The 10,806-nt window shown below is 46.7% G+C and overlaps 1 pseudogene; it reads right to left on the reverse strand.

Annotated features, from left to right (window-relative positions):
* Positions 1–4,055: 4,055 nt before the first annotated feature.
* Positions 4,056–4,742, reverse strand: LOC101607345 (annotated as a pseudogene).
* Positions 4,743–10,806: the final 6,064 nt, after the last annotated feature.

Below are 10,806 nucleotides of genomic sequence, written 5' to 3' on the forward strand. Positions count from 1 at the left end.
TCTGACGCTCTGTGTTTGGGCTTCTGCAATGCAGTGGGCCTCCAGCCGCTGGTGTGTGGGACACGTATGGTGCTGAGCTCCACTCTCCAAATGGACCTTGATCTCTGCTGGAGGGTGCAGGCATGCAGGGAGAGCATTGTTCACTCAGGACACAGAGTTCCCTCCAGCCTTCATGGAAGTCCCTTTTGCATGAAGGGGAGGTTGTGAGTTAAATCGCTTTGTTAGGAAGTCAGGGTGGCCCCTAAAAGTAAAAGACAGGAAGGCCTGCACTTGCTAGAGAGGAAAGGATAGATGATCTGACTTCTCATCTCTTGCTTAGTTCCCTAGACCTGTTTCTCCATCCCTGAGCCCCTCCCTGGGAGGGAGGTCTTCTTCTAGAATCATGACGTTGTGGTTGGTCAAGCTTAGCCCCCAGAACTTGGCATCATGGCTGGCCTCTTCCTGAGCCAGCCTGCAGTCCAGACCACTCCATGTTCTCTCTCTGGCTCACCTGAGCCAGAAGGTGAACCCCCACCACCGTGAGGATATAAGTACATTTGTGGGGAGAAGGCAAGCTGTCTCTGGGCTGTGTGACCACTGGTGCACCTCCAGCCTCTGGTGCGTTTTTCCTCCACTCTGCTTGGCTAGGCCAAGGTGAGGGGAGAACCCCCAAGCCCTTACTTCTCACAGGGGTGCTTTACTCCCTCCAGCTCCCCACATGGCAGGAGCTCTTTGAACTTTCTTTTCTGTCCTCTCCAGGCCCATCACGTGGGGTCTCAAGCCATGCAGGTCTATTCATTTTCCTTCCTTTGGTTCTATACTTCCTTAATTAAATGTAATAATTTAATAATTATCCTTCTCAGTCCTATTTTGTTCAATTCTTTGCTTAAAAGTAGACATGAACCTGGGGTTTGGGGTTCAAGGACTTTGTTGAGCCCCTAGCACCCCATTTCATTTGGGCAGTGGAGGTACATTTCAACCCACCTGGGGTGAAGGGTTCCGGAGTGCCACTTGGGACATGAGTCTTTGTCACCATTTTTCCCAGCTTTGGGATTTCAATAGGCAGAGTTCCTTTTCGTAGAAGAACCAGTCCTGTCCTGTGTGAGCTCAGCAATCCCCTGAGCACCGGCCCTCTTTCTCCTTCATTGTCCCCTGCAGCCACTGGGGACAAGGGACTTGTGGAATGGAGCCAGATGTTGCAGTCATTTGGACCCAAGTTCAAAGCCTTTTTTTCTGAAATCACTCAGCTGTGGGTCTCAGCTAAGCCACCCTGTCATTCCCTGCCTCGGTTTCTGATTTTACCTGGGGATGGATAGTCAGGAAGAAAGCGCTGGCTTCCAGCAGGCTCAGGGAAGTCCAGGCATGAGTCCTGGCATTTGGGGTCAGTTGCAACCTTCTGAAGGACAGTGGGGGTGCGAAGCTGCCACTCTAGGGGACACTGAGGACTTCTCCAGCCAGGTGCATCATGCACGATGCAGGGTATGAGTGTCTGTCTAACACACGTAAGAATGTAAGTTACTCAGACCTACGAGGAATTGTTGATCTGAGGAATAGCAGAATAAGATGAAAAGATACCACATACTAGTGGCAGCTTATTAAGCATCTGAAATTGTGACTAATTGGTTCAATCTTTTTTTTCTTAAGCTTCATTTTTTATTAGTAATCTTAGAACAAATAACATCAATAATTATATAGCTTTTACAATTTTTAAAGAATTTTCACACACACCAGTTAAACCCTCACAACATCCCTGTGAGATAGGCAGAATAGTTGTTATTTCCCTATTACTAATGAGAACAAGGCTCAGAGGTGAAGTACGGTCACAGAGTTGGCAAATGAAGCCAGGACTACAACCCAGGCCTTCTGATTCTCTGCCTCCCTGAGAACATTCAGGTAATAACATCCATGCTATATAACTCACATTTCTCCTATGATATTGATTAAATATGTTTTTATAAGATTTAAATTTTTTTTTAAATTTTTTTTTTTAAATTTTTTATTTATTTGAGAGCATCAGACACAGAGAGAAAGACAGCTAGAGGGAGAGAGAGAGAATGGGCGCGCCAGGGCTTCCAGCCTCTGCAAACGAACTCCAGACGCGTGCGCCCCCTTGTGCATCTGGCTAACGTGGGACCTGGGGAACCGAGCCTCGAACCAGGGTCCTTAGGCTTCACAGGCAAGCGCTTAACCGCTAAGCCATCTCTCCAGCCCAGATTTAAAATTTTTTAAATTGATTTTTATTTTATTTTAGAGAGAATAACACATACGGAGAGAGAGAGAGAGAGAGAGAGAGAGAGAGAGAGATAGGACCTTAGACGCCATAAACAAATGCCAGACACTTGGGCCACCTAATGTGCATGTGTGAGTGACCTTGAACTTCCTTCACTTTTGTGGATCTGGCTTACATGGGATCTGGAGAGTTGAACATGGGTCCTTAGGCTTTGCAAGCAAGCGTCTTAACTGCTAAGCCATCACTCCAGCCCTGTTTTTATATCAACTTTCCCTAATGTCCTTAAACCCTGAAGCTGTAATGAGACCTATTCTGCCTTGTTTCTAGACTTCTCACATGTGTCAATCACCATCCTAAGATGATACTTACTAAGTTTTGAGGATCCTTGCCGACAAATTTTAAATAATGACATGGTCATTCTGTTTAAGTTTTCCTATGTGGGGTATGTGGAACTTAAGACAAACCAAACAAAATAGTTCCTTTTATATTCTCAAAAGCTTAGCAATCTTTCTCAATAAGACTACAGGCGTTGTATAAATATAAATGGAAGATGGAAAGTTGTTTACTAGGAAACCCATGCTGGGCACACCTAAATGGAGTCACATGACATATTTTTTCCCCCTCGTTAGCTTTACAGGGGAAGGAGAACCATTAAGAGTCAACTGTCAGGTTTGATCCTATCTCATGTGTGACACCCTCAGCAACAAGGTAGAAAAATGATGATTAAGCCCACTGGGGGTTCCACCATCAGTTACAAAGCATGTGTGCACGTGGTACAAAGAAAAGTCTCGCTGTTCTGTGGTTTTTGTCTGGGTCCAGTGTAACTTACTTATCAAGGCAGATTTTAAGCTATAACATCTGTTAAATTAGCAAATGGAAAATATGGTGGAGCTACCAACTTATATAATTGAACGCATCTGGTCCCAAACTACCTGTCAAAAGGGGACAACAGGCAAGGGGTAAATCCAATTACCCTGCCAGGGAGTGAGAAACCAAATGCAAGCCTTCAGGTTCTAGTGAACTGCACGGCATCAGGCATGTAGATCATGTTTTAAAACTGTGCAAGGACACTGAGTTGTATTATCAGGAATAGCATTTTTAAATTTCCAGTTATGGCCTTCTAAATTTGAGTGCAATGGTGAGAAACTTAATTCTATGGGGGATGAGGGCAACAAAGGGGGGAAGTTTGAGCAGACCAAGGAACAACACATAAATGTTTCCTAAACTGAGAGGTTTTGAAGAAAAAAAAAGTGACAGTGAGAGTGACTATTTTACCTCATGGAACTCACATTTAAATGTAGATCAGACAGGTTGTAGAAACGGAAACCTTAGTTTTGCTATTTGTGATACATGGCAGAAAGTGGCTTCCAAAAATAGAATTGCCACTGTAGAACACAGTATGATTGAAACTATTTATAAATAAGTATTTGTATAGTTGAACCCTAATTAAAAATCAAAACTGGAACTCATATTAAAGAAACCTAACCGTTTTAATTAAGGAGAAAAGTATTGCAAGTACAGTTTTAAGATAAAACTTAAGATGACCTAGAATGTTCGGGTCCAGTATCTGGGCTCAAAACTGACTACATTTAAAAAAATATATTTTATTTTTATTTATTTATTTGGCAGAGAAAGAGAGAGAGAGAGAGAGAGAGAGAGAGAGAGAGAGGCAGATAGAGAGAGAATGGGCATGCCAGGGCTTCCAGCCACCGCAAACGAACTCCAGACACATGTGCCCCCTTGAGCATCTGGCTAATGTGGGTCCTGGGGAATTGAACCTTAACCGCTAAGCCATCCTCCAGCCCCGACTGCACTTTTTCAATGTATTTAGAATGCACTTTATCCCTTACATAGTGTAGTTGCCGTCGTCCTCTTTATGTTTTCTCTTCAGTGGGTTTGACCCACTGGCTGAGTTCTGTGATGAAGCCATGTTGGTGGTAATAGGAGGAGTTTGGCCCAATCATTGAAGGGTTCATTGGAACTTTTTGAACTGGCTTGGCAGATGCAGACTGAGAAGATGGGATCTGCACTGCAAATCTTGGGCTTGTCGCTGGAGCGGGAACTTCATCTGGGGCAGAAGCTGTTTGCGCGGTGCTTTAGGAGGACCACCAGATCTGCCACTAACCGCTCCAACATTTAGCCGAGGGGCCAGTCTTGCTTGGTTTGGTCTCTTTTTCATGAAGGACTTCAGCCTATAATTTGGAGCTGTGAAGCAGTATCCATCAGGTGACAGTCTGGGACCTGGATGTGGCTTGATCAGTGGCAACGGGGTTTGATGTTTTTCTGTCTTGCAATATCCAGTCAGCAATCTCCCGGAGGAGGAGAGGAGAATGACTGGTCAGCACAACACTGGATCACCAGTCTCACATCGTCTGCATCACCATGAGAGGTTTCTTAGCAGGAAAGCAAAATCCAACATTTGGTTTATAACCCTTGGCTCATTCTCTGTGATTCCCATATCTTTCAGGATCTGTGCCATCCCCAGGGAATCTCTCAGGGCATTCTTGGGAGGTGTCATCTTGCTTGACTCCATGTTATTCATTGTCTCCTGGTTCAGTCTTTTGAAAAACTCCAATCTAAGTTCTATGTGATTTTTGTTGCCACTCCCTTCCCACATACCATAGGCCAAATCCAATTCCACCCAGGACATTTTAAATTAAAAGGTGTGTGTGTGTGTGTGTGTGTGTGTGTTTGCAGTATGCCATGAGGTAGTCTCAGTGATTCTTAAAGTTGATGAAAAGGAGGCTGGAGAGATGGTTCAATGATTAAGGCACTTGCTTGCAAAGCCTAACAACCCAGGTTTGATTTCACAGTTCCCATGTAAAGCCAAATGCATAAAGTGGCACGCGCATCTGGACTTTGTTTGCTGTGGCTATGGGCTCTAGCACACCCATTTCTCTCTCTCTGCTTACAAATTAATAAGTAAATAAATAAATATAATGTCTTTAATACTTTTCAAAACCTTGATGAACAGATGCAATTTAAAGGGAAAAATTATCCCAGACCCCCCAGGGTTGGCTACAATTATTTTGATCACATTGTTATTTAAATATACACAAACATAAGTATAAACTCCTTATGCTGTTAGCTCATACACAGCTATAAGCCCAAAACACAGCTACAAATTAAATGCAAACAAAACTACAAAAATATTAAAATTCAAATTAATGGCATTCATTTAATGTGACAGATGATGTTTTGCAGAAAAAAAAATGAACTAACTGGTGTCAGGATAATAATAATAGAAGAATTTGTCCCAATTGAAGATCCCCTTGTTATCAGCTGGACTGGCTTGGTGACAGTGCTGTGTCTTCACTTGCATGATTATCATTATTTAATTACTTTATTTTTATGTATTACATTGAACCAACTTTTAACCACAGACCCAGAATCTTCATGGGCCCTGCCAACTTAGTAGAGCACCCCAAAATATAATAATTAAAAAAAACAAAAAGCATATACTGTTTAGCAAGAAGCTCCCCCAGTGTGGACCTTATGTCACAGCTAGCCATGCCTTGTAAGGTGTCCTGTCCTCAGGTACCCGCTGACAACCTGGCGACTTCGATTCTACCAGCTTCCACGTAGACCTGGCTTGCATGAAGTCTGCCTGTGTCCCTGGATTATTTGATGCCTAAATCCTCCCCCAGTTATCTCTATTTGAACAATCACTAAGCCATTGTTTGTACTGCATCCCATTTGGGCTCTGTTTTGAAAAAAAAAAAAATGTGACAATAAACCCAGAGGCAAACATGTGTTCCAAGTTCTTAAGGCAACTTTTTTTCTTTTCAACTGTTTTCAATTTTTGAAGTGAGAATTAGAAAAATTTAAGAAATTTTTTCCAAGCCAGGCATGGCGTTGTGTGTTTATAATCCCAGTATTGGAAAGGTGGGGGCAGGCAAAGTCTCTGGGGCTTGCTAGTGAACTACTCTCATCTATTCGGTGAGCTGCAGTCCAGTGAGAGACTCTGGCTCAAAACAAACAAAAAAATAGTGAGCGGCATGTGAAGAAAGACACCGTGATTCTGTTATCCTCTGGCCTTCGTATGTACATGCACACACATATGTACTTGCACACTCAGGAATATTCACACACACATGAACATTCATTTACTCACACACATCTACCAGCACACATAGAAATGTGCACACACACATACACACACACACACACGCTTCTCATGCCACAGAGGGACCCTTGGCTGTATGCCTGCAGACTCCATTCTGGAAATCCTAACACAGTAAAAGAGCTCAAGGCTGGGACCTGAGCGAAGCGAGGGCTCTGATTCTGCAAGCACAGCACTTGTGGTTCCCTTTTGCTGCCGCCCTGTGAATCCGTGAGGGCCTTCAGAGAGGCCGTGACCCCCGAAGATCCTCCTCCTCACAGAACAAGCCATGTCTGCCGCCGTGACAGCGACGCAATGTGCGGGTTCTCTGGGCTTTCAGAACTGCTGGCTGGCTCCATGGAACTGTGCCTCTGGACGCCCCACTATCCTTAATAATCCATGCCTCCCGCTCACTGGCTTATGTCTTCAGAAGATTTCTTCTAGAGTGAGTTGGAGTGCTAATGAACTTATTCCTTCCTTTTTCCAAAACAAAGACATCCACACTTGACCACCAGGGTCTAATTGGCATGTGGCTCATGCTTCTGAGCCCACAGTGTTCACGGAACAGCAGCAAAGACGAAGACACTTGACATTTTAGTGATTCATGCAGCCTTGCTCAGGGCACAGGTACAAGGATTATTATGCTCTTTGAAATGGTGATGGCCCTGCGTTCGGGTAGAGCATCTACCAGGGCCCACAGAGCTAGGATCTTGTCCCAGGAGAACCCCGGGACGTGCAGGTAAATGTGATCCCATGTACATTTGATCAACTGCTAATTGTGAGCTGCAAAGGGGAAGGGGCGGTCTCTGCTCTTGGGGGCTTTCCTGACCCATGAACCCAGTGCAGTAATTTCTCGCTGTTAGACCCTCCGGAATGCCCCAGTGTTCAGGGCTGCCAGGGTGGGTAAAAGAGGAGAGACAAAATCTGGCTACCTGAAGGTGACTGTGGGAGGCCGTTGTGACGGTTCCCAGAGATTCTGCATCACACGTCACTCAGCACTCAAAGCTCAGAGCGATTACCTTCTGGCCCAGTTGGGGCACCACCGGGTCCTGGGGCCGAGTGATGGGAGCCACAAGTCTTCGGCATAGGGCCGGGCTTGGAGGGCCGGCAGCCTGCCTCCCCAGCTTCCCCATGCCTCAGTGCCTTCCTTCCATCTACCCTGGAAGCAGGTGTTTCCCTGTGGTCTGGAGCGGGCTGGAGGATAACCGCCTGCTCTGTTTTCTGCTAAGGCACCTCGATCCCTCCTGGCGCCAGCACTCTCTAGGGCACACACTCAGTGATCACTTGTGGGCTGCTGACTCCCTGAGGCCTCACTGAGTGTGTGGAAACCCTACCTCTAGAACCTCGGCCTGGTCAAGGTCACCCTCTGTCACTGAGGACCCAGCCATGGTTTGGATACTTTAAGTGTATTCCCTGAAGGTACGCGGGGGAGAAACATGGTCCCCAGGGTACTGTGTTGGTACGGTAAGGCCTCTAAGAGGCGGAACCTGGTGGAGGTCTGAGGTCATGGGGCACCACCCTTGTTAGTAAGGGGTAATCTCTCTTTTTTTTGTCAGCTTTGTAAAATAATATTAAAAATAGATATTTATTTATTTATTTGCAAGGGAGGAGAGAGAGAGAGAGAGAGAGAGAGATTCCAGATACTTGTTGCCGCTTTGTGCATCTGGCTGTATATGAGTGGGCCTTAACTGCTAAGTCATCTCTCCAGCCCCAAGGGTTGATCTCTTCAAGTGTGGTGAGTCTTCAGGGGTGAGACAGCTCCTGAGATGACAGGTTGTATAAACAGAAGCCACTCCACTGTTCCCAGTCTGCTTATCCACCCCGTGACACGGCCAGGAGCCTTCAAAGAGGTCATGCTGTTTGAACCTTTCCGTTACCAGAATCATGAAACAGCAAATCTCATTTCTTTATATATTACTTGTCGGGCATTTTGTTAAAGCAATACAAAATACACCAAGACAGGCCCCGTGTAACGCTTCCTGTCTGTTTCTTTTCTCGACACAGACCTGAGAGAATCTAGGTAACAGCACAGATAGACACATCATGGACTCTAGATTTTGGAGGCCACGCCTATTTAACCTATTTAACAATATGTCGTGTTAAGGCAAAAGGGAGTAAGGGGCTGGAGAGATGGCTTAGTGGCTAAGGCACTTGCCTGTGAAGCCTAAGGAACTATGTTTGGCTCTCCAGATCCCATGTAAGGCAGATGCACAAATGGGAGGCAAGTGCAAGGTTGCACATGCCCACTAGGTGGCGCAAGCCTCTGGCATTTGATTATAGTGACTGAGGCCCTGGCATGCCAATACTCTCTCTCTCTCTTGTTTTTTCTCTCTCTCTAAAATTATTATATATATATATATATATATATATATATATATATATATATGACAAAAAATGTGTAAGGTTTGGCCCATGACTTATGCCAGTCATTCCTGGGGCAGACTGACAACCATTTCTTCTCAGTATCCCTGGACCTTGGATGCTATGGCCCCTAAATTTTAAATAATACCAGAAAGCCAGGTGGCAGTCCTGACCTCCTTACCTTGCCTACCACTCCAGGCTTCCAGCCTGCAGGAGTGCTGGTGGGAGGTGGGGCTGGAGCCAAGAGCCCACTGTGTGAGCCAGGGGGCTGGTGACTGTGGCTGGGCAGAGACACTTAGTCTAGGAATTTTAGTGAGTTGGAGCTTGCTAAGTGCAAGGCGGGTGAGGTTCCCCAGGAAGAAGGTACTGTGCAGGGTACTGGTGGGGCAGTAGAACACCTGTGGGGCCAGCCAGACAGGAGGGATGTGGGCTGTGACAGGAAGGGGTATCGCCCCACGGGCGTGATGATAGCCTGCCCGTCAGACACCGTGGCAGGTCGGCAGCTCAGTTCAAGCTACCCTCACCCTCACACTGGGGCTCTGCCAGGCGGGCATCTGCCCATCTCCTCCAACAGTTCGGTGTGGGCTGCCTGAGCAAGGCTGTGACCTCAGGTACACCCAGCACCCCAGGCTGCACTCCAGCTGCTGGGACACAGTCCATTCTGGAAGGGGACATAGGTGGCTCCCCCCGTGTCCATCATGGGGGTGTAGTGGGGAGTCTGGATTGTGACATCATGTGTCATCATGAGACTGGGAACTGTCTTGGTTCTGAAATGAAAGGGAAAAGGAAAGGGCTTGGGCTAAGTTCGAATCTGATCTCAAATCAGAGCCAAGGGTTAGTTTCTAGGGAGGGGATGGAGGGATGAAGGTCAAGCAGGGTTCCAAGCAGGCTAGAAAGCTCTGGAAGTAACGTACAGGAGCCAGGAGGATAGCATCCATCCTTCTCTTCCTGAAGTTACCCAAGGACTGCAGACCAAGGACAGGATCCAGCCTGGACAGAAGCTTTCACAGGGGACACCATGACCTCTGTGGGGAAGCGTGGGTTGAAGAGTGGCTCCAACTCCTCACTAGCCTGGTCACCACGGAGATTTGTTTTAAGGATAGGGTAACGAGGTAGCAGGTCTGTGGCGTCTCAGGTTGATGGTCACCATTGTCAAGGTTATTCTGTGTGTGGAGTGATCTGGTTATGCCTACCCAAGAGTGACTCCAGAGCATGCTTTTGTCTGCCACCTCTCTCCCAGGATATCTGGGCATGTGGCCTCTAGTGTGCAATAGATATTGCTTATGACCTGATTTCCAAACAGCCTTCTGACTAAGTCTTCTCTCTTACTGACATTGACGCGAAAACCACGGGCATCCCACTCACTCATCATCCTCACCTGCTTGTTCAACGAAACTAATCAAGTCACGCTGTGGAGGGTAGTGACCATTCTGTACCAGGGAACCTGGCAGTGACAACACAGCCTCGCCTCCAGAAGATTTATGTTTTCTCAGAGGAGGGGAACAACAGACACAGGGTGCCACGAGTGGGCACTAAATGCCCAGAAGGGAAATGGGCAACGGGGCAGCAGGAGCAGGTTCTGGGGAACAAGACTGTGGCTCAGTGTTGAGCCGTGCGACGGTCCCTGGTGACCTTGATGAGCGTTGCAGTCAGTTTTGTATTGCTGGCAAGAAACGCCCAACAAAGAGCAGCTTGTGGGAGGAAAGGGTTTATTCCGGCTTACAGACTTGAGGGGAAGCTCCGTGATGGCGTGAGCAGAGGGTGGACATCACCTCCTGGCCAGTGTCAGAGAGACAATGGTAGCAGGACAGTGTGCCAAATGCTGGCAAGGGGAAGCTGGCTACAACCCCCGTAGCCTGCCCCAACAATACACTGTCTCCAGGAGACTCCAGTTCCAAAATTGGCACCAGCTGGGGACCTAGCACCTGAGTTATGGGGGACACCTGATTCAAACCACCACAATAAGCTAAGCGTGAACAGAATGGGTTCAAGGGAGAAGAGGTTGCAAACATAGTCGAAGTTTGGCCGCAAGTAGAAATGTTGTTTACAGCACCCAAAGCATTTAAAAATGTTTTATTTAGTTATTTGAGAAAGAGAAAGAGGGAGAGAGAGAATGGACACGCCAGGGCTTCCA

The sequence above is a fragment of the Jaculus jaculus genome, chromosome 18 (genome assembly GCF_020740685.1).
Source record: "Jaculus jaculus isolate mJacJac1 chromosome 18, mJacJac1.mat.Y.cur, whole genome shotgun sequence".
Lineage (NCBI taxonomy): Eukaryota > Metazoa > Chordata > Mammalia > Rodentia > Dipodidae > Jaculus > Jaculus jaculus.